The following is a 22300-nucleotide window of genomic DNA, read 5'->3' as shown; positions in this document are numbered from 1 at the left end:
CTTGTCTTATGCTGTTGAGTAGTCTCCGACCCATAGTGACTCTATCTATCTGTGCCATATCTCCCAGAATGGCCGCTCTCCAACAGCAATCATTCTGATAGCGTATCCACAGAGCTTTCTTCGTAAAAATATGGAAGTGGTTTCATTGCCTTCTTTCGCATTGTAAACTTGAGCCTCTGCCCTTGACTCTCTCCCATGCCGCTGCTGCCCAGAACAGGTGAGTTTTGACTTGTAGCAGATTGCCTTCCCCTCGCTAGCCACTGTCCAAGCTAGGAATGGAATGAGTATGCCTCTGCCTCTGCTTGACTCTCCCTCCCATAGCCGAGACTGGTAGAGTACTGAAAACTCTCCAGGTATGATTCTGATAGGGGGTTTACGGTCTAGAGGGGGAGAAGTAGAAAGATGAATTTAATGACCGATCATGTCTCTAACTGTTGAGAGAACATGCTGGGTGGGAGTGAGAAGTGTAAATTTAAACCTGATTATTGTTTTACATTTTTTACTTCCATGTTGACATGGCTGGGAACTCCAGTCAACTAATCAACCTTCCTGTGCTGCTCCATGTTAATTCATATCCACAAGGTAAGAAGTACTGCTGAGTTTTCTTCCTACATCTAGAATTGAAGTGTGGATATGATAAATCTATCCATTTGGGAGCTTCAGAGAGTCAATTCTCACCTTCTGATCCTTAGGGCACAACCACTAGTTTCGATCACAATAAGGACAACAGTAGCATAAATCCTAGACCTTAAGCTCCTCCTCTAGATTGTAAACAGTAGCAAAAGTATTTATTAAAAACTCACTGTGTGCAGAGCACTGTATTAAGCACTAGGAAAGAGCACATAGGTGAACTCCTTGTGGACAGCGAATTTGTCTACCCACTCTGTTATACTGTACTCTCCTAAGTGCTCTGCACACAGTAAGCACTCAATAAATATCATCAATTCTTTGATAAATCCACAGTTAGCTTCACCGATTCTCTTTTCCCCAGGAACACCTGTCCACTCCACCCTCCTCTTTCTCTGACCCTACTGAAGCTTAATTTTTACCAAGCCCCTGATAAAAAAATAATTCCAGGAACAAGGGCATTTATGTGAAGAAAATGAATAAGTATACTTTCAACTTTAGACATCCTCTCACTCATGGACCCTGTCTCTTTCTCTCTGCCCCCACAAAAAGGGGCCATTGGGCAATATCTATTTCTCTTGGGATAATATGTACTCTTCAGATATTATTAGCTTCCTGCCATCCAGAAGTGCTTTATCAGCTTCCTGTTAATGAGTAGTACCATCCCTTCCTTTTGGACTTAGTCATCAGTAGACCCAACCACAGTGAGAGATGTCAGCTCGCTATGCTTCCTATCCAAGATCCCGGCATCTGGGTAGCTTGGGTGGACCATGTGATTGATGATTTGAGGAATAGTTCAATGCATTTCATAACTGAACTGCTGATACGCTTGTGCTTATGGGTACTTTTAATTCAAGGTTGTCCTCATTCCAACGACCCTGTGGCTTGGTCAATGCCCAGAAACACATCTTTTGTAACATAATCATTATATTACAAAAATCAATACCGACAAACATGACATAGTTTCAGGCTAGAGTGATTCAGCCTTGGATCCACAGAGTCAAATCTCGGCCCATGTCATCCCCCTGGCCTGGAATGCCCTCCCTCCACACATCCGCCAAGCTAGCTCTCTTCCTCCCTTCAAAGCCCTACTGAGAGCTCACCTCCTCCAGGAGGCCTTCCCAGACTGAGCCCCCTCCTTCCTCTCCCCCTCCTTCCCCTCCCCATCCCCTCCGCCTTACCTCCTTTCCCTCCCCACAGCACCTGTATATATGTATATATGTTTGTAGGTATTTGTTACTCTATTTATTTATTTTATTTGTACATATTTATTCTATTTATTTTATTTTGTTAATATGTTTTGTTTTGTTCTCTGTCTCCCCCTTCTAGACTGTGAGCCCACTATTGGGTAGGGACCATCCCTACGTGTTGCCAACTTGTACTTCCCAAGTGCTTAGTACAGTGCTCTGCACACAGTAAGCGCTCAATAAATACGATTGAATGAATGAATGAATGAAAATCTCGTGGGAGAAAGGCTCTTTCATCATATTATGATTATTAGGGCTGTTGTGATTGAGACTAGTCTTCTTTTCATTGTATTTGTTAAGCACTTATTATTAAGTGCTGCCACCGTACTAAGTGTTAGGGTAGATACAAGCTAATCAGGTTTGACACATGGAGCTCACAGTCTTAATCCCCATTTTACAGATGAGATAACTAAGGCAAGAGAAGTAGAGTGACTTGCCCAAGGCCACAAAGCAGAAAAGTGGCAGAGGTTGGGATCAGAAGCCAGGTCTTTCTGACTTCAAGGCCCTTGCACCATCCACCAGTCACACTGTTTCACTGGTGAGAAGGAGAATGAGAATAATAAGCAAGGTATGTTACAAGGGGCCAAGTGATTGAGTGCTTAAAAGCCAATGATAAGGAGTTTCTGTTTGATGCGGAGTTGGTTGGGCAACCACTGGTGGTTCTGGTGGAGTGGAGAAACAGGGACTGAATGGTTTTGTAGAAAAATAATCTGAGCAGCAGAGTGAAGTATGGACTGGAGTGGAGAGAGACAGGAGGCAGGGAGGTCAGCAAGGAAGCTGACGCATCAGTCAGGGCAGGATACAATAAGCGCTTGGATCAGCATGACAGCAGTTTGGATGGAGATGAAAAGGCGAATTTGAGCAACAGGATTTGGTGACACTTGAGTATGAGGGTTGAATGAGAGAGAGGAGTTGGGGATTATGCCTTCTCTGTTCCTCCTGCTTCCTTCTGGTCTTCTTCTCATTTCCTCCTCATTTCCCTTTTTATTCTTCCTTTTTTCTTCCATGACTCAGTAATCACTGCCATCTAGCCAGTTCCTCGCGCAGGTTCCTGTGGGTCTTGTGCTAGAATTTCAGGCCAGTCAGCTGCAATGGCAGTGACGGAAGAGCTGCAGGCTTTTCAATTGATCAGTCAATCAATCAATCAATGGTATTTGGTGAGCAATTGCTGTATGTGGAGCACCTTACTGAGTACATGGGATAGTACAATACAATAAAGTGGGTAGACATGATTCCTTACAGTCTCATGTAGGAGGCAGACATTAAAGTAAATCACAACTACAGGAAATGGCATAGATCACACAGCAGGCAGGTGATGGAGCTGGGATTAGAACCCAGATTGAGAGTTTACAAATACATTTTATTTGAATTAATTAATGAGCACAAACATAACAGATGTTGAGTAAGTATAAAGCTCATGGTTTGTGATGGATTTTAAGATGCTATCTTTGATTTAGGTGAGTCTGACTTTAGAATAATATGGAAATTTAACACCCTTAAGTGCTTTTAACAAATGCCATCTACAAGATAAGAATAAAGCTAAAGAGATACCAACAATATCAACTAAAAAAAAATCAGAGTTATTCACAGATTAATGGGCAGGGATGACAGAGTAAGTAATATTCCAAGATATTCACCAATCTTATACTTTACTTTCCCAAGTGCTCAGGCCAGTCCTCTGCAGAGAGTAAATGCTCAATAGATACTATTGATTGACTGATTATGGATCAATCAGAAACCCAGTTAAATAATCAAGTTAGAGCCAAAGCAGTTCCAAGGCAGAACACAGCAAGAAAGACCACCATCAAGACCCCACCCTCTCCTAAATGAGATGGCCAGGTTCAAACAACAAGAGCAACCCTGCAGTTCTGAAAATGCCTCCACCCAAGGGGTCAGTAGCAGGCACCTTTCCTCGCCCACAAGAACCCAAGTCACTCTTCAAATAATAACAGTAACGATGATGATATTTGTTAAGCGCTTACTACATGTCAAGCACTGTTCTAAGTGCTGGGGTGGATACAAGCTAATCAGGTTGGACAGTCCCTGTCCCACATGGGGCTCACAGTCTTAAAGCCCCATTTTACAGGTGAGGTAACAATAATAATAATGTTGGTATTTGTTAAGTGTTTACTATGTGCCAAGCACTGTTCTAAGCACTGGGGGGGGGGGGGGATATAAGGTAATCAAGATTGTCCCACGTGGGGCTCACAGTCTTAAATCCCCATTTTACAGGTGAGGTAATAATAATAATAATGTTGGCATTTGTTAAGTGCTTACTATGTGCCAAGCACTGTTCTAAGCACTGGGGGGGGGGGGGGATATAAGGTAATCAAGGTTGTGCCACGTGGGGCTCACAGTCTTAATCCCCATTTTACAGATGAGTTGTGACTTGCCTAAAGTCACACAGCTGACAAGTGGCGGAGCTGGGATTAGAACCCATGACCTCTGACTCCCAAGCGCGTGCTCTTTCCGCTGAGCCACGTTGCTTCTCTAAGTAGTTCCCTAAGTGGTAGCGATACAGTTGAACTAAGTAACCGAGGCCTAGAGAAGTGAAGTATCTTGCCCAAGTTCAAACAGCAGACAAGTGGCAGAGCCAGGAGTAGAACCCAGGTCCTTCTGACTCTCAGGCCCGGGAGTCAAAGAAGCAAAGGCATTGGAAAGGAGTTCCAATTCTGCCTCTCTGCCCCTCCTCCCGCTCCCCGGGCTACCTCACTGACTTTGGCACCCCTTGTAGACCTCCTACACTATGGGATCAAGGGGAGTGGTTCGAGAGGTTACCAAGCAGGTTCAGTCACAATTCTTTGAATTACTGACCTTGAGAGGATTGTCCTCTACATGTTCCCTCCAGGCTCAGCAATTAAGTGATGTGATTTACAACCCGCTGCATATACTCTGGTTTTAATTCATTTTTTTAGTTGGACTGTGATTGCGTTCTTCATAATTCAAGAACCACTCGGAATTCTATTCGGAGAAGAGAGAGCATGAGCCTAGGAGTCAGAAGGAACTGAGTTCTGATCCCAGTTCTGCCACTTGTCCGCTGTGTGACCTTGGGCAAGTCATTTCACTTCTCTGGGCCTCAGTTACCTCATCTGCGAAATGGGGATTAAGACTGTCAGCCCCATGTGGCAAAGGGACTGTGTCCAACTTCATTAGCTTGTATCTACTCCATCATCATCAATCGTATTTATTGAGCGCTTACTATGTGCAGAGCACTGTACTAAGCGCTTGGGAAGTACAAATTGGCAACATATAGAGACAGTCCCTACCCAACAGTGGGCTCACAGTCTAAAAGGGGGGGACAGAGAACAAAACCAAACATACTAACAAAATAAAATAAATAGAATAGAAAAAAAAAGATAAAAGAGATAAAAAAATAGATTAAAAAAATACCATAAAAAAGGGGGCTTTGATGATAATGATGATGATGGCATATAGAGAAGCAGCGTGGCTCACTGGAAAGCGCCCGGGCTTTGGAGTCCGAGGTCATGGGTTCAAATCCTGGCTCCGCCAGCTGGGTGACTTTGGGCAAGTCGCTTCACTTCTCTGGGCCTCAGTGCCCTCATCTGGCTGGGGCGGGTGCGGAGGGGGCAGTAATTACTCCAGTAATTAGTACAGTGCCTAGTCCATAAGTAAGCGCTGTGAGCCCATTGTTGGGTAGGGATTGTCTCTATCTGTTGCCGAATTGTACTTTCCAAGCTCTTAGTACTGTGCTCTGCACACAGTAAGCGCTCAATAAATACAGTTGAAGGAATGAATGAAATACCATAAAAAAACAAAAAAAAACTACTTGGCTAGAACCCCCTAAGGAGCAAGATATCTCTGCTCTACTACTTGTCTCCCGGGTGACCTTGGGCAAGTAACTTTAATTGTCTTTGCCTCAGTTCTCTCACCCTCAAAACAGGGATTCAATACACTGTTCTCCCTCCTAGTAGACTGTAAGCCCCAGATTGGGACCTTCATTCAGTCGTATTTATTGAGCACTTACTGTGTGCAGAGCACTGTACTAAGCACTTGGGAAGTACAAGTTGGCAACATCTAGAGACGGTCCCTACCCGACAGTGGGCTCAGAGTCTAGAAGGGGGAGACAGAGAACAAAACATATTAACAAAATAAAATAAGTACAATAAATATGTACAAGTAAAATAAATAAATAAATAGAGTAATAAATACATACAAACATATATACATATACACAGGTGCTGTGGGGAAGGGAAGGAGGTAAGGTGGGGGGATGGAGGGGGGAGGAGGGGGAGAGAAAGGAGGGAGCTCAGTCTGGGAAGGCCTCCTGGAGGAGGTGAGCTCTCAGACCTCAGGATCTTGTATCTCCCCAGTGCTTAGTAAAGTGCTTGACACATAGTAAACACTTAAATGCCACAATTATTGGAATTATTATCATTAATTTGGCAGCAAATTAACGGCCAAGTTACAAAATCTAGAAGAGGATGGGGGAGGGATGGTGGAGGGAGAAGTAAGAGATATCAGTAGGGTGGGAAGATCCCTTGTCAAGGGGTGAAAACAATGTTGGAGAGCTGAGAAATGGGGATACACCCCCTCAGCCTTCTTGCTTGGCAGTAAAAGCATAAACAATGGTGGTTGTTCTTTTTGTTTGCTTTATGACATTTGTTAAGTAATTACCATGTGCCAGGCTGTACTAAGCACTAGAGTAGATAAAAGCTAATCCGGTTGGAGCCTGTCCATGTCCCAGTTGGGGCTCACAATCTTAATCTCCATTTTACAGATGAGGTAACAAGACACAGAGAAGTTAAGTGACTTGCACAAGGTCATGCAAGAGGCAAGAGGTGGAGCTGGGATTAGAACCTCGGTCCTTCTGACTCCCAAACCCATGCTCCATCCACCAGTTCATGTTGTTTCTCTTGTTGGTTTTACCAGCAAAAAGCTAAATTGTGGAGAAGGTACATATCTGGTTAAACCTTTGATCTTTTCTGCCTGGATAAGTAAGAATGAACTGTGGCTTCTTGGCTATGGTGGGGAACAATGACCCAGGTGAATAGCGCTTCCTCAGGGAAGGCAGAGAGGAGATTTCTCTTTGAAATCGGAGGAAAAATAACCCAGAGGAGAGGGCAGGGTTCAGTGTAAATTTGGGAGGAGAAGGAAGAACTTGAGAGAGAACTTGAGGAAGAACTTGGAAAGGAGAATGAACAAACAGTTTTGTATCAAAAGATCACAAGACTTCTGATTGCAGAGGTTAGAGGTAGCTGTGCATATTGAGAAAAACACAGAAGCACAGCAAGGGCAGAAGGAATCATTGGTCACACATCAGTCTTTTTAACTCCATTTGCATATGTGACTAAATTCTCACAGTTTGGAGTCAGTCTAAAATCTCACAGTGTCAATTTCAAATCCCAAGGGCAGCTCTAGATAAACCTTTCAGCCATAAGGTTCTTTGCTGCGATTGGCGGCTTGATCCCTGATTTGCGATTATTCAATCAATCAATGGCATTCATTGAACTCCGTGTGCAGAGCACTGTACTAAGAACTTGGGAGAGTACAATACAACAGAGTTGTATTCTGAAGTATGGATGAGTTCCGCACTCCCTACTCTCACCCTGAGTGAAACAGAATCAGGGAAGCATTTGAACAATGCACACACATTTATACGCGTTATTTTTAACGGCAGTCTCAAAGTAAACCACAAGTATGACATGTTAGTTCCTCTCCAACTCTCCAATCCTAGAGGAATGAGACTCCCACGTAACAATCCAGAGGTCAGTTCCCCTTTATCAAAAACATGATCTTGATGACTGTACATTCCCACATTAGGCAGGACAGCTATGCTCTTCAGGTCTGCCACCCAAAATGCCTCTGGAGGGAATACCAGGTTCCCATTTTTTGCAAAGTATCAGGCGGGGACCTGAAAATTATGGTGGGGGTAACAGTAGTAGAGCACTCATTTTATGGATGAGGGAACTGAGGCACAGAGAAGTGAAGTGACTTGCCCAAAGCCACACAGCAGATGAGTGGTAGAGCCAGAATTAGAACCCATGACCTTCTGAGTTCCAGGCCCATGCTCTATCCACCAAGCCATGCTGCTTGCCCTACATTTTTCTTGTAAAGCCAAGAAAACAGGCTGACCTGAGTGGTGAAGATTTTGGTCATCCTTTAAAGAAACCACCTGGCCCCAAGGTTTCCAGGAGATTGGATGATATTGCCAGTGGAGACTGTGGAATCTCCTGACTGTGATATAGTGAAAAACAGTTAGGAGTGGCTCCTTGGAATCAAGGACACATCTTCAGTGACCTCTAAAGATGCTGTCAATGCTCTGATGCTATGATGTGAATCATCCTGCACATAATAAGCACTCAAATATGATTGATGACTACATTCTTGAGTTATGTTATTCCAATTCGGATTTTTATGGGGTGTGGGGGGTGAGATGGGGAGGAAGGAATCCAATTTGCTTCATTACTGAAACTCCCAGAAGAGTCTGGAAAGGAGAATGAACAAATAATTTTGCGTCAAAAGGTCACAAGACTCCTGACGCAGAGGTTGGAGATAGCTGTGCATTTTGAGGAAGAAACGTTCTCGCTTCATTCTGAAGGAGGCAGTATCATCCCTCCAATTTAGTCAAACTCTGTATCAGACATCTTTCATGAATTGGGACCAACCACATAACCAAGTCTCTCAGATTAAAACTGATGGTATTTCTTCCTCTCATTCACTCCATTCCAGGAAGCAGGGCCTGGGTCTCTTATTTGTTCTGTTTGGTACATGGCACAAATGGAAGTGGATAGTAAATGCTGAACTAAAAGATTGACTAGATTGGCACATCTTTGCAGACTTTAATTTCCTTAGCCAACACACATGTCCACTTAGAGCAACTCTCATGACCCACTGTTCAACTACCCTCGAGCTGGCTCTGCTTAGCTGTGACAGCCCAAATTCCAAGTGAGAGTTCCAGGAGGGAAAGAAAGGGGGAAAACACTTTTCCGGAGGCCCTAAAAATTATGGTACTTGTTAAGGGCTTACTATAAGCCAAGCACTGGCATAGATACAAATTAGGTTGGACACAGTCTCTCTCCCACATGGGGCTCACGGTCTAAGTATTTGCTTTCCTGTAGCACTTTTATCCCCAAAGCGCTTTCACATTCATTACTTCACTTCAGCCCTCGCAACAACCCTGTGAGGTAGGTAGAGGAGGCAGGTATTATTATCCCCATTTTACAGATGAGGAAACTGAGGCACAGAGAAGTTAAGTGACTTGCCCACGGTCCCATGGCAGGTTAGTGGCACAGCTCAAACTCAAACCCAGGTCCTCTGATTCCTAGACTCGTGCTCCGCTATTTCACCTCGCTGCTTCCCCTAGTTACAATGCCATGGGTTGGCAGGGAGGATGGTCCGGTATGTGAAAGAATTAAGTCTCCACCTTGAATGTGCTGCAGGCTCAGACAAAATGGGCTTAAATATTGAATAATAATAACGGCGGTATTTGTTAAGTTCCTATGTGTCAAGCACTCTACCAAGTCCTTGGGGTAGGTACAATATAATCAGGTCCCACATGGGGCTTATAGTCTAAGTAAGAAGAAGAACAGATATTGAATCTCCATTGTGCAGATGAGAGAACTGAGGCATGAAGAAGTGATTTGCCCCAGATCGCACAGCAGGTAAGTGGCAGACCCGATATTAATGATGGTATTTGTTAAGCGCTTACTATGTGCGAAGCACTGTTCTAAGCACTGGGGGGGGGGATACAAGGTGATCAGGGTGTCCTACGTGGGGCTCACAGTCTTAATCACCATTTTACAGATGAGATAACTGAGGCACAGAGAAGTTACGTGGCTGGCCCAAGGTCACACAGCTGACAGGTGGCGGAGCAGGGAATTTAACTCATGACCTCTGACTCCCATTCCACTGAGCCATGCTACGTCTTAGAGCCCAGGGCCTCTGATTCCTAGGCCTGAGATCTTTCCACTATGCCATGCTGCTTCTATTAAAAAGGGGTGTGGATGCAAATGGTTTCTGTTCAGGGTTCTTGTTCTAAGGGGGTGTAGTTTATTCTTCCTTCACCACTCCTGCCCTCAGGTCTCTCTTTAGCTGGGGTCCCATTTTGGGAGATATGTGGTATCTTCCAGAGTCAAAGGACCCCAGCGGACACACTCTGAATACTAGAACCCTCCAATCTGTACATCTGGTCCTGACCCTTGGGATCGCCTGCCAGGCATCTTACAGGTCCCCAGCCTGGTTGCCCCTCAGTGCATGCATCAGGCTTAGAGCTCAAGTTACTCCAGCTTATTACCTAAATGGTGATTCCAAGCAGGTTGGTCACCTTCTACCCTTCCCTCTCCTCTCATCCCAAGACACTGTCAGGACACTCACTTGTTTGCTAAATATGACTGCCATACTTGTCCTGAGATTGGCTCTGCGTGCCTGGGGTGTGAGGGGATTCTATTTGTCTCTTCTACTATTCCTTAGGCAAACCCTGACTTTGTTATTGGCCTTATCTGTCTCTTTTCCTCCCACTTACATTTTCATACCAGCCATTCCCCTGCCATCACTTTTACTCCAGACATGAAATTAGGGAAGCTTTATCATTACCACTTCAACTCCAGGTAAACCACTGCCACCTTAAATACAGTTAGTCATACTGCTCTTAGCAGGGGCTCCCTTAAATCCACTTACCCACACAGCCCTCAGATGTTCCCTTAAATCCACATTGCCTTTGAGGGCCTCTCAGTGGAGAGGGCAGGAAAGGTAGCCTACATAGAGGACAAAGGGACAGACCAGTGGCAACGGAGTTAAACCAGGGCCAGGGGCAAAGATAGAAAACTGTACCTATCCTATTCTCCCACAACAGCAAACAGGAAATTCTCTTGAGATGTTTATCTAATCAACAAGTGTTAGTCTGGCTATGATTCATCAGTGCTTCCCCAGCCTGAGAGTAATCCTGAATAAGATCCAGCCATGACACTAACCACGGAATCCACTAGACAGGTGCCTCTGGATCTTGCCAATCGCCCACTACATGCTGAGCTGATACTGGTGGGAAGAAAACTATTCCAAATTGGCCACTGGAAAAAATGATCACTTCAGAGGAAACAAAAAGCAAACACACATCGGTAAGGTTAGTGGTCTAAATTTAAACCAGTTGAGCACTTAATGGAGAACAAATACATGAGGGAGGATGAATTTACATTTAAAACCATTACTACTCTGGTGGCCATCCCTACCACACCTTATCTCCCCCAAACCAAACAAGGTAAAAGAAAGAGGAAGGGGATAAGGGAGAGATGACAGGGGACTGTTTTGCTCTTGCTCTCCTTGGCCAGGCTTTCCAAACCTCTGGCCAGACAGACATTTTAATCCCTCAAACTATGAAATCCCAGAAAGTGCTTGAGGAGCTTTTTGAGAAAAATCCTTTGTCCTAACAGTTGGTCCTCAACTATAAGCATTTTGGGGCTTCATTTATCACTCACTCTAGCATCGTTTTGCTCTTAGGCCAGAAGATGAGCCCAAGGAGGAAGAGTGGAGGGATGACCAGATTGGACAGTGTGAGGCAGACTGCCCAGGGACAATGAGCTATAGTAGCTTGTCCTCTAGACTTTAAGCTTGTTGTGGGCAGGAAATGTGTCTGTTAAATTGGGCTGTACTCTCCCAAGTGCCTAGTACAGTGCTTTTCACACAGTAAGTGCTCAATAAATAAGATAAATTGACTGTTTAGAATTAAGCCATTAAAGGAAATGTAGGCTATGGAGGAAACCACTGATTGGTGAAAGTTTTGGTTACATACTGTAAAATAATCTCACCACGGAAGTAACTGGTACCCCATTGAAATAGGTCAAAGCACTTTGGACTCTACTTTGTTGCCACTGTAGTAGGCAGAGTGTAGAATAGGACAGAACATTACTGAAAAGCAATTACTATTATATTTGTTAAGCACTTCCTATGTGTCAAGCACTGTTCTAAGTGCTGTGGTACATACAAGTTAAGTTGGACAATGTTCCCATCCCACATGGGGCTCACAGTCTAAGTAGGAGAGAGAAGGATTCAATTCCCATTTTACAGCTGAGTAAACTGAGGCACAGGTAAGTGACACCCAAAGTCACACAGCAAGCAATTGGTAAAGCAGAGATTAGAACCCAGGTCCACCGTTTTTCCACTAGGCCATGCTGCTTCTATATGCTCTTTCATATTCCAGTGATGGTTGTGAGCTTTAAGCCCTACTTTGCCACTTTTGACATGATGGACCACTCCCTCCTACTCAAACACTATCAGGTCTCGGTTTTTGCTGACCCAGTATTATTCTGGTTTTCCTCCTACCTCTTTGACCGCTCACTGTTAGTTTTGCTCACTGGCTCCTCTGTCATCAATTTACTGTAGACATCCATTTTAGGTCCCCTATTCTTCTAGCTTTACACTCACTCTTTAGGGGAGCTCATCCTTTCACACATGGCTTCAGCTGCCACCTTTATGCAGATCAATCAATCAATCAATAAATGGCATTTGAGTGTTTATTATGTGCAAAGCATTGTACTAAGCACTTGGGAGAGTACAACAGAGTTATCAGGCATGTTCCCTACTCACAACGAGCTTACAGTCTAGAAGGATGACTCTGAAATCTGTCTCTCTAGCTCTGACCTATCACCTGACCTGTGATCCCACATTTTCTCGTACCTCATATTTATTGATTTTGATTTTTTGATTTGATTGTATGATTTTCACTCTCTTTTAAATGTCATGAAATCATAGGAATGAAAACGTGCCCCAATTGCCTCCTGGCAGAGCTGCTCCAAAAATATCCCAGGAAGATCACTTGCCTTCTCTTTCCTTAAAAACCTCTGGTAGAGTTTCCACACTTTCCCTTGGCGCCCACAAAAAAAGCTCCTGAGCCACCAATATGCACTCTAGTATTGCACTAGGACCCAAGGTGAGGCTGCAAATTCAAGGGGGTGATCAATCTATACACCAAAAACAAAATTGCTTTTCAAGGAGCTTTTGCAAACCACAGTTGGCTCTCTGGACAAATTGGTGGGCCTAAATTCTGAACAAATCAGTGGGCCTAAGCTCTCCAAAGGCAGAGTTTCAACTAGCCCACTAGTCCTAGGAAATACTGTTTAGAGGGAGCACAGCCAGTATTCAGGACCGACTTGTTAAAATTGATGCCAATATTCATCTGAGAAGCAAGGAGGAAGACAAAGGGTGAGAAGACACCATCTGTCGTTTTTGAGTCCCCTCTGTCACAGAGATTTCCAAACCGCTTTTGCCAGATGAATGATTTTCTGCAGAATTCTGGCCTTGGATCGGGGGTGTGTGTGAAGGGGGGAGCGGAACTGTTAGGTTCTTGGTGGGGATTCCCAGCTTTCGTGCACTCTCACTGCAGATGTTTTCCAATCGAACCCATGTCATAGGTGGGGCTGGTGTGACCTCTGCATGCCACTATTCTTTCCTGGGGGTGGGGTGGGGGGGAATCCACCTGGGGACTTTGGCTATTCAACTAAGGAGCACAGTATTGAACGTATTGCTGTCCGCACAAAGCACCTGCCTTCTTAGGAGTTTTCATCAGTTTCCCATCACCAGCTAATTCTACAGACTTATCTGAAGCCGGAAATCCCAAGATGGCTCTTTTCTTTGGCTACACTGATCTCCCATCTCTCCATTATGGTGAATAGCACAGATGTTTCCCTACACTGGAAATCTCAGGGCTTGAGTTTCAGTGTGTGCAGGGAGACCGCTGAGGAATTCATTTCTTCTCTTGCTCCGACAAAGCTGGGTTTACCTGGTCTAGTGCTCGCATTTTTTAAAAAAAAAAAAACATTTCACAACAGGATTCTTGCTAATCAGATATAGGGTGCTTTCAGTTTTGGCCCCTCTCCGTAAGTACATTAAATGTTGGAGGCGAAAATGGGATGGATGGAAGATTAAAGGAGTCCTGTCTGGGGTGTGCAGAAAGATAAACTCTAACTTGTGATCTCTGTGGAGTGATCTTCAATCAATCAATCAGTGGTATTTATTGGGCACTTACTGTGTACAGAGCAATGTACTAAGAGCTTGGTAAGAGTACAGTACAATGGAGTTGGTAGACATGACCCCTGCCCTCAAGAAGCTTACCATCTAATGGGGGAGACAGACATTAAATTAGAGTGGAAGCTTGATTCCAATTCCTAGGCCAGATGTGATCTCCTATTTGAGTCTTAGTAGGAATAGTCTCCTCTTAGGGTCGCACCAGGACAGTTTCCAGCACTCTACCAGTCTCGACTACAGGAGGGAGAGTCAAGCAGAGGCATACCCATTCCATTCCTAGCTTGGGCAGTGGCTAGTGAGTGGAAGGCAATCTGCTACAAGTCAAAACTTTCTTATGCTAGGCAGCAGTGGCATGGGAGAGAATCGAGGGCAGAGACTTGTCTACTGCACGGAAAGAGGCAATGGTAAGCCACTTCCGTATTTTTGCAGAGAAAACTCTATGGATACACTACCAGAACGATTGCAGATGGAAGTGGGGCATTCTGGGAGAGATATGTCCATGGCGTCGCTTTGGGTCGGACACAACTTGACAACAACAACAAGAAATTGTCTTCGAAGGCCCCTGGGAGACCTTTTTTTCTTTCTTTTTCCAGGTCTCTCCTCCCCATCTCTCTGGTTCTTAGACAGTGACTCCAATTAAGAGGTGTCTAAACTCATAGTGACCCATGGTAGACACTGGCAATTCCCAGTAATGGTTATGCTATTCTTTCCTGTCAACAACTAACCCTGCTCATGTCTCAATGGCCCCATGGGGAGGGAATCTGAGAGGATGAGGCCCCAAGGTGGATTTTTCAATTAACAGAGGGGGATCTGTTGCCAAACAATAATAATAATAATAATGGCATTTGTTAAGCGCTTACTATGTGTGAAGCACTGTTCTAAGCACTGGGGACGTTACAAGGAGATCAGGTTGTCCCACAGGGGGCTCACAGTCTTAACCTCCATTTTACAGATGAGGGAACTGAGGCACAGAGAAGTCAAGTGACTTGTCCAATATCACGCAGCTGACAATTGGCAGAGCTGGGATTTGAACCCATGATCTCTGACTCCAAAGCCCATGCTCTTTTCCACTGAGCCATATTGCTTTTCAAATGTTGCCGAGGTGTGAATACTTGTTTGATCCTAAACATCTGAGGGCAGAAATTATGTTTTCATTCATTCGTTCATTCATTCAATCTATTGAGCGCTTACTTTGTGCAAAAGAATGTACTAAGTGTTTGGGAGAGTACAGTATAACAATAAACAGACACATTCCCTGCCTACAGTGAGCTTACAGTCAACAGAACGAGCTTATGTTTTCCCAGCATTCTGTAAAAATATAAGGTATACCATTTGAAGTCAGACCTATGAACCAGTGAAGCCAAAACGAAGTCCCTCAGACATTGGGTTGGTCCCCCTCCTTCACTGTAGCAAGTTAAGCGTTTACTATCTGCTAAGCACTGTGTTCAGTGCTAGGGTAGATACAAGATCATCAGGTCCCACGTGGGATTCAAAGTCTAAGTAGGAGAGAGAACAGAAATTGAATTTCTTCCCCCTCCTACTTAGACTCGGAGCCCTATGTGGGATAGGGACTGTGCCCAACCTAATTATCTTTTATCAACCCAACGCTTAGTACAGTGTTTGGCTCATAGTAAGCACCTAAGCACTTACCAAATGCCATTATCATTCTAATCGTTCTTATATCTCTAATTCCGGCATAGGAAAGATGAGAATTTATGGTAAGGTTATATATCTGCTTATCACTGATTACTGAGGTTGTTTGGCTATGTGAGTTCTTTTTGCCAAGAAGAGTGAAAAATGTTCAAATAAGGAATATGCCTGAATCATGCTAAAACAATTGGAATTCAAGAGGAGGTTTTAATTTACTCCTCTGAGGTTTGTCATGCTATTCTCCTAGCACAGACCTGGAAGGAATGATACACTAATAAATTACTTTTCTGGAGAGTATCAGATGAAATCAGGACCACGTCTACTAATTCTACTGTACTCTCCCAGGACCTTAGTACAGTGCTCTGCACATGGTCGGCTCATCATATCTTTAGGAAGCTTACTCATTTGATCGTATTTATTGAGCGCTTACTGTGTGCAGAGCACTGTACTAAGCACTTGGGAAGTACAAACGGGCAACATATAGAGATGGTCCCTACCCAACAACAGGCTCACAGTCTAGAAATAATACGCCAATGTGCTCCAGCTAGGCTTAATGGTTTTAATATCCAATCCAAGAATGACACAAGCTACTATAGATGGACAGAAAGATAAACAAGTCAGAAAGAGATATAACATCTTACTGGGACAAGGGGATGAACATCGGGTTTTATTTTAATAGCTGGTGGGAAAGCAGAGAAGAGTATGTAAATCTCCCCTGTATGTCCCCCAGGGCGTGGTCAAAGATAAATTCTTTGCTTCTAAAGGATCTTCCTTATCTTCTTCTCAGAAAGAAACTAGCCATCATAAGAATTTTTCCCCCCTTTAAAGCATACGTCAGAGACCTTTTGGGATGGATTTTATTTACCGAAAGCCGGCTTCACTCAGTACTATACAAAACATAAACAGTCCTCGTTAATAATACCAGTGGCATATTCTTAAGGGGATTTTGGAGCAAAGGAAAAATAAAAAAGCTAAACCAAAACCCCAATATTCTCCCGGGCACTTTGAACCAGGGCCACTGGGTAAAACACTGCATTCTTGGAAAGGAAATCCTGGATACCTCTTTCTTATCTGTCCAACTGAACTGGAGGCTCTATCACCTCTTCTCCTTCCCCCAGCCCCACCTTCAATGACTTAATGCAAGCGTCTCAGATGAAAATGACTGGGCTGATAATGCCTAAAGAATCTGATGCCTTAGGAAGAGAGCATCTGAAGAATTTTCTGGGGGGAAAAAATGCAAAAATTCTTACTTGGCATTCTATGGAAGAAAACTGATGCCCTGGTGAGGGAGGGTGTGTACTTATAAATCAGGATTGAAAGGATGAAACGGTGTACCTTATAGTTAACATTCTTTTCCAAAAGATAGGTCTGTGGCCTGTTTACTTAGGGTGAAATTCAATACAGCAAGTAATGATAATAATAATAATAGCATTTATTAAGCGCTTACTATGTGCAAAGCACTGTTCTAAGTGCTGGGGAGGTTACAAGGTGATCAGGTTGTCCCACGGGGGGGCTCACAGTCTTAATTCCCATTTTACAGATGAGGTAACTGAGGTTCAGAGAAGTTAAGTGACTTGTCCAAAATCATATAGCTGACAATTGGCGGAGCTGGGATTTGAACCCATGACCTCTGACTCCAAAGCCCGTGCTCTTTCCGCTGAGCAACATTGCTTCTCTAAGTACTGGGACAAGCCATGAAAATTTTCCTTCCAATTCTTCCAGCTGTAATATTGGGCTTTTTACCTAACATAAAACTTCTGTGAAGTAAAGAAATCATGCTTCAATAATAGCAGAGGCATTTGTTTAGTGCTTACCAAGTGCTACTAAGTGCTGGGGTGGATACAAGATTGTCAGAACTCTCATGGGGCCTTACAGTCTAAGTAGGAGGGAAAACAAGTACTGAATCCCCATTTTACAGATGAGGGACCTGAGGCACAGAGAAGCCAAGTGACTCAGCCAAGGTCAAACAGCAGGTAAGTGGAGGAGTCAGGATTAGAACCCAGATCCTCCGACTCCCAGGCCTGTGCTCTTTCAACTAGACCACACGGCTTCTCTACAACACACCCTCCCATCCCCTAAACTAAAACGAGTTAGGAGGAATTAATGGAGCACAAGATGATAACATTCTCCAAGAAGACAGTAATAGCTGTTATTCCACAAAGCAAGATCCTGTATATTGAATGCGCTAGCCTCAGTCCTCAGAAATCTTTAGTATCCCATACCACTAAGTAAAAGAGTCATTGTTGATGGCTGCAGAGGGAGGATTTTTGACAGAGGTTCTACAATCACATACATTGCATTCTAACACTTTGGTTCATTGATAGTTTTTCCAAAAGCAGAGATGAAGATAATCCAAGTAGTCTTGAGAACAAAGATGACGGACTTCATTACCATGCTCCTCTAAAACTAAGCAGCAAGACTGTCTTCATTTAGTGGTCTTTCAGCTCCTCCTTGTGATCAGCCTTTTCAATATCTTCTCACAGTAAAGTCAAGTTGCCCCATTAGCAGATCAAAAGCTCATAGAAGTCAAGGGATGGGTTTTGAAGTAACTCCCAGGGTAGACATACCAGGGAGGATTACAGAAGCAAGCTGGATCTTGGCTTGCTCAGTTTCCTCATCTGTAAAATGGGGATTCAATTCCTCCTCTCCCTCCTACTTAGACTGTGAGCACCATATGGGACAGGATCTGATTTGGCCCTGAGTATCTTGCATCTACTCGGCAATAAGCACATCATAATAATCACTTTAATAAATTCCACTATTATAATCATCCCAGTGCTTAGTCCACAGCTTTGGGCCCTGAAAATGCTTAAATACTACTGACTGATTGACGGACACTGGCAGTACTTACCAACACACCTCCAGGTCTACGGCATTAGGCTGGTCTACTCTCATTCCCATTTTACAAATGGAACAGCAGAGGTCAGAGACTGCAACTTTTCTAGGATCACAGATCAATCCATCAATGAGATTTATTGAGTTCTTTCTATTTGCAGAACACTGTACTAAGCCCTTGGGAGAATACAACAGAATTAGTAAGACAAATTCCCTGAACATAACAAGCTTACTGTCTACAGATGACAAGTGAAGCTGTCACCCCCTGAGGCTTACATCAGGACTTAATTTTTTTATGGTATTTGATCAGGACTTACTATGTGCCAGGCACGTACTAAGCACTGGGGTAGATACAGAGTCATCAGTTTGGACACAGTACCTGTCCCAAATAGGGCTCGCAGTCTTAATTCCCATTTTACTGAAAAGGAAACAGGCACAGACAAATTAGGTGGCTTGCCAAGGTCACATAGCAGACAAGTGGCAGAGCTGGGATTAGAACTCAGGTCTTTCCAACTCCCAGAACAGGGCTTTAGCCACGCTGCTTCCTATTTTTTTTCTATTTTCAGTACAGTTTCACTGAATCTTCTTTCAATCTTGTTCCTCCTCAAGGCCCTTCTATGGTTTTGGTTTAGGAAGCACCTTACTGCTACCTGTTCCTTGTTTGCTTTGTGATAGAAGAGAACTACATTGTCAGTCTGTGTGGTAACGCCATAACCTCCATATCATACGGGGATACCCCTTGATAGGAGGGGTTGGCCATTTCCTAGCCTGAGCAAGCCCCATTCCCTAGAAACTCATGTGAAAGTCAGAACCAGAAGAAGGAACCCGGGTTTAATCACTGACTTCTCTAAAATTCACAGTCTATACCTAATCTTGAACTTTCCACATGTGCCCATTTTGAACAAGCTTGTATTACCATTTATGGATGGCGGGAGGAATAGAGACACAGACATAAGAGATTATTTGAACTAAGAAACTTGCCTAACCCTCAAAATGATGAATATTAGATGATGGTGATGTGTCTATACCCCAGTAGCCCTGATTGGTCATATGGGCTTTCATTTAGAATTCGTTTAGGGAAGCAGTGTGGCCTAGTGGAAAGCCATGTTGGGCTTGGGACTAAGAGGACCTGTGGTTTCTAACCCCAGCTCTGTCACTTGTCTGCTGTGTAACCTCGGGCAAGTCACTTAACTTCTCTATGTCTCAGTTTCCTCATCTGTAAAATAGGGGTTAAATCCTACTTCCTCCAACTTAGACTGTGAACGCCAGGTGAGACCTGATTGAATTGTATCTACTCCAGGGCTTAGTACAGTGCTTGGTGCACGGTAAGCACCAAACAAATATGATAATGATAATACTGGCTATTATTATTATCATTATTAATTCAGTAGTTTCCATCTGAGACCATATCCAGGGATAGTAAAAGGGGAGGAAAATCAAAAGTGCTTTTCAAAAGTAATGCATACTATTTGCACACGATTTACCTACAATTACTTGAAAATGCATCTATTTTCAGGCAATTTTCAAGTAACTTAATCCTAAATTTCTCTTTGCCTACCCATGCTCAGTGAACTAGATCCCTTACACAAGTATGCCAGAAAGAGGCATTTCCTACTTATACCTGTCTTCCTAGGAAATGGGAAAATCAAGCCAGGGGACTTCAGGAGAGATCTGGAAATTAGAAATATAGACCAAAACAACTCAAAGAATAATTCACCAGTGGAATACATGAACAATGTACACCCTCTCCATGTACATACATGCTTTTAAAAGTTCCTTTATATAGGTTGTGAGTTCCAGTGTGTATAGAATAACTTCATTATTCAAGGCCTTTCAGAATTACAGTTCTGCTTCAAAGCAAAACTGATTCAGCGAACATAATCTTTGCTGAATGACAGATACAGGAGAGGTTTACCTGGTGTTCATAAACCTTACGAACCATTTGACATGATCAGTAGGCCTGAGGCCTGGAAACCTCTAAAAATCATTGAGTCACTGAGAAGTTTAGACTGTAAGCCCCATGCGGGACAGAGACTGTGTCCAAACTAAATAACTTGAACCTATTCCAGTGCTTAGAACAATGTTTCACACATAGTAAGTGCTTAACAAATACCATTTAAAAAATGCTTATAGAGATCCCCAAGATTATTTCAAAATGATATTGATATTTGCTGGCCCTTCTGATTCTTTTACTATTGTCAGAGAAGTAGCGATAAGCTAATACTATGCTCAACCTCTTCTAAGCAGCCACACTCAAGAACACAGCAAGGAAATCTAGAATCTGGTGTCCAAATCTGGTTCAGAGCCCCCTGAGAAACCCATTCAATTGAACAGGATGAGCACATCATCAAAAGTGCTTGAATCACCCACTCAGAAGCAGTGTGCCATAGTGGATAAAGCATGGGTTTAGGAGTCAAAAGGACCTAGGTTTTAATCCCAGCTCTTCCACTTGTCTGCTGTGTAGCCTCGGGCAAGTTACCTAACTTTCCATTCCCCTCATCTGTAAAATGGGGATTAAGACTGTGAGCCCCATGTGGGACACTGACTACTTCCAACCTGATTATCTTGCATCTACCCCAGCAGGATAGTACAGTGCCCGACACACATAATAAGCACTTAACAAATACCATAAAAAAAGACCTCAGAATTACCCCATGCCCAGAAAACACTATACTTGGCCCAAGTATCTCCTTTGGCCAATAAGACCTGAAGGTTGTTATTGGATTTTGCTACCTAACACACTGTCCAATGTTGCAAAGAGGGAGAAAATGGAATCAAGAAATCTGTCTCTCCTTTGGGAAACTCAGACAGCATACATTGATTGATAGAATCTAGGCCAAACTGTGGAGTCTAGAGGGCAACTGAAACAACAACAATAATAATACTAATGGCATTTATTAAGCGCTTACTATGTGCAAAGCACTGTTCTAAGCACTGGGGAGGTTAAAAGGTAATCAGGGTGTCCCACGGGGGGCTCACAGTCTTAATCCCCATTTTACAGATGAGGTCACTGAGGCACAGAGAAGTTAAGTGACTTGCCCAAAGTCACACAGCTGACAACTGGCGGAGCTGGGACTTGAACCCATGACCTCCGACTCCAAAGCCCGTGCTCTTTCCACTGAGCCACACTGCTTCTTGACTGTAGTTTCAAAAGCATGTCAGCTCAAGCAACCTCTAAAGTAACACCATCTACTTAACATTGAATTGCAAGGCTCAATCACAAATAAGGAGGGCTTGTCTTGCCTGATCTTATGTTGTCAAGTCGTCTCTGACCCACAGAGACTCCTTGGGCACATCTCTCCTAGAATGCTCCACCTCCATCTGCAATCGTTCTGATAGTGTAACCATCAAATTTTCTTGATAAAAATATGGAAGTGGTTTACCATTGCCTTCTTCTGCACAGTAAACTTGAGTTTCTGCCCTCGATTTTCTCCCATGCCACCGCTGCCCAGAACAGGTGAGTTTTGACTAGTAGCAGATTGCCTTCCACTCTCTAGCCACTTCCCAAACTAGGAATGGAAATGCTTCTGCTTGACTCTCTCTCCCATAGCCAAGACTGGTAGAGCACTGGAAACTCTCCAGGTGTGATCCTGAGGGGGAAGGAGGGCCTAGAATACTAGAATACTCGGGTTGAGCCAGGGGAGTGAAGGGAATGGAGGAAACCCAGTCGCTCTACGGTGAAATGAAACCAGGGGGAATGGAAAAAATGCTTTAAAGACATATCGAAGCAAAATATCAGGCAATGTGGACACAGCAGGAGACGACAGGAGACGAATCAAATGTTAGAAATGAGATGACTGTTTTGGAGCAGAAGCTTTGGGAAATTGGGACACTGAGAAGGAAAATAAAAAAAAAATTGTTTCGGGCTCTGTAGGCAACAAAATACCAGCAGGATAGCAAGGGATAATTTCTACCTGCACACATTCTAGAAGGGACTGTCAGTCACCCACTATTCTTGTCAGCCA

At 43.7% G+C, this 22300-nt stretch overlaps 2 non-coding genes across 2 annotated transcripts; one reads left to right on the top strand and one right to left on the bottom strand.

Annotated features, from left to right (window-relative positions):
• Window positions 1–227: 227 nt before the first annotated feature.
• On the bottom strand, window positions 228–371 carry LOC119938842. The gene has a single exon (XR_005454541.1). It is a non-coding gene; the product is annotated as a small nucleolar RNA SNORA7 (small nucleolar RNA).
• A 13663-nt stretch (window positions 372–14034) lies between these two features.
• LOC119938819 lies at window positions 14035–14172 on the top strand. The gene has a single exon (XR_005454521.1). It is a non-coding gene; the product is annotated as a small nucleolar RNA SNORA7 (small nucleolar RNA).
• The last annotated feature ends 8128 nt before the right edge of the window (window positions 14173–22300 follow it).

The sequence above is a fragment of the Tachyglossus aculeatus genome, chromosome 16 (genome assembly GCF_015852505.1).
Source record: "Tachyglossus aculeatus isolate mTacAcu1 chromosome 16, mTacAcu1.pri, whole genome shotgun sequence".
In the NCBI taxonomy this organism is placed as follows: Eukaryota; Metazoa; Chordata; class Mammalia; order Monotremata; family Tachyglossidae; genus Tachyglossus; species Tachyglossus aculeatus.
Note: the sequence above shows the minus strand (reverse complement) of the source record. Positions and strands in the feature narration are given on the sequence as shown.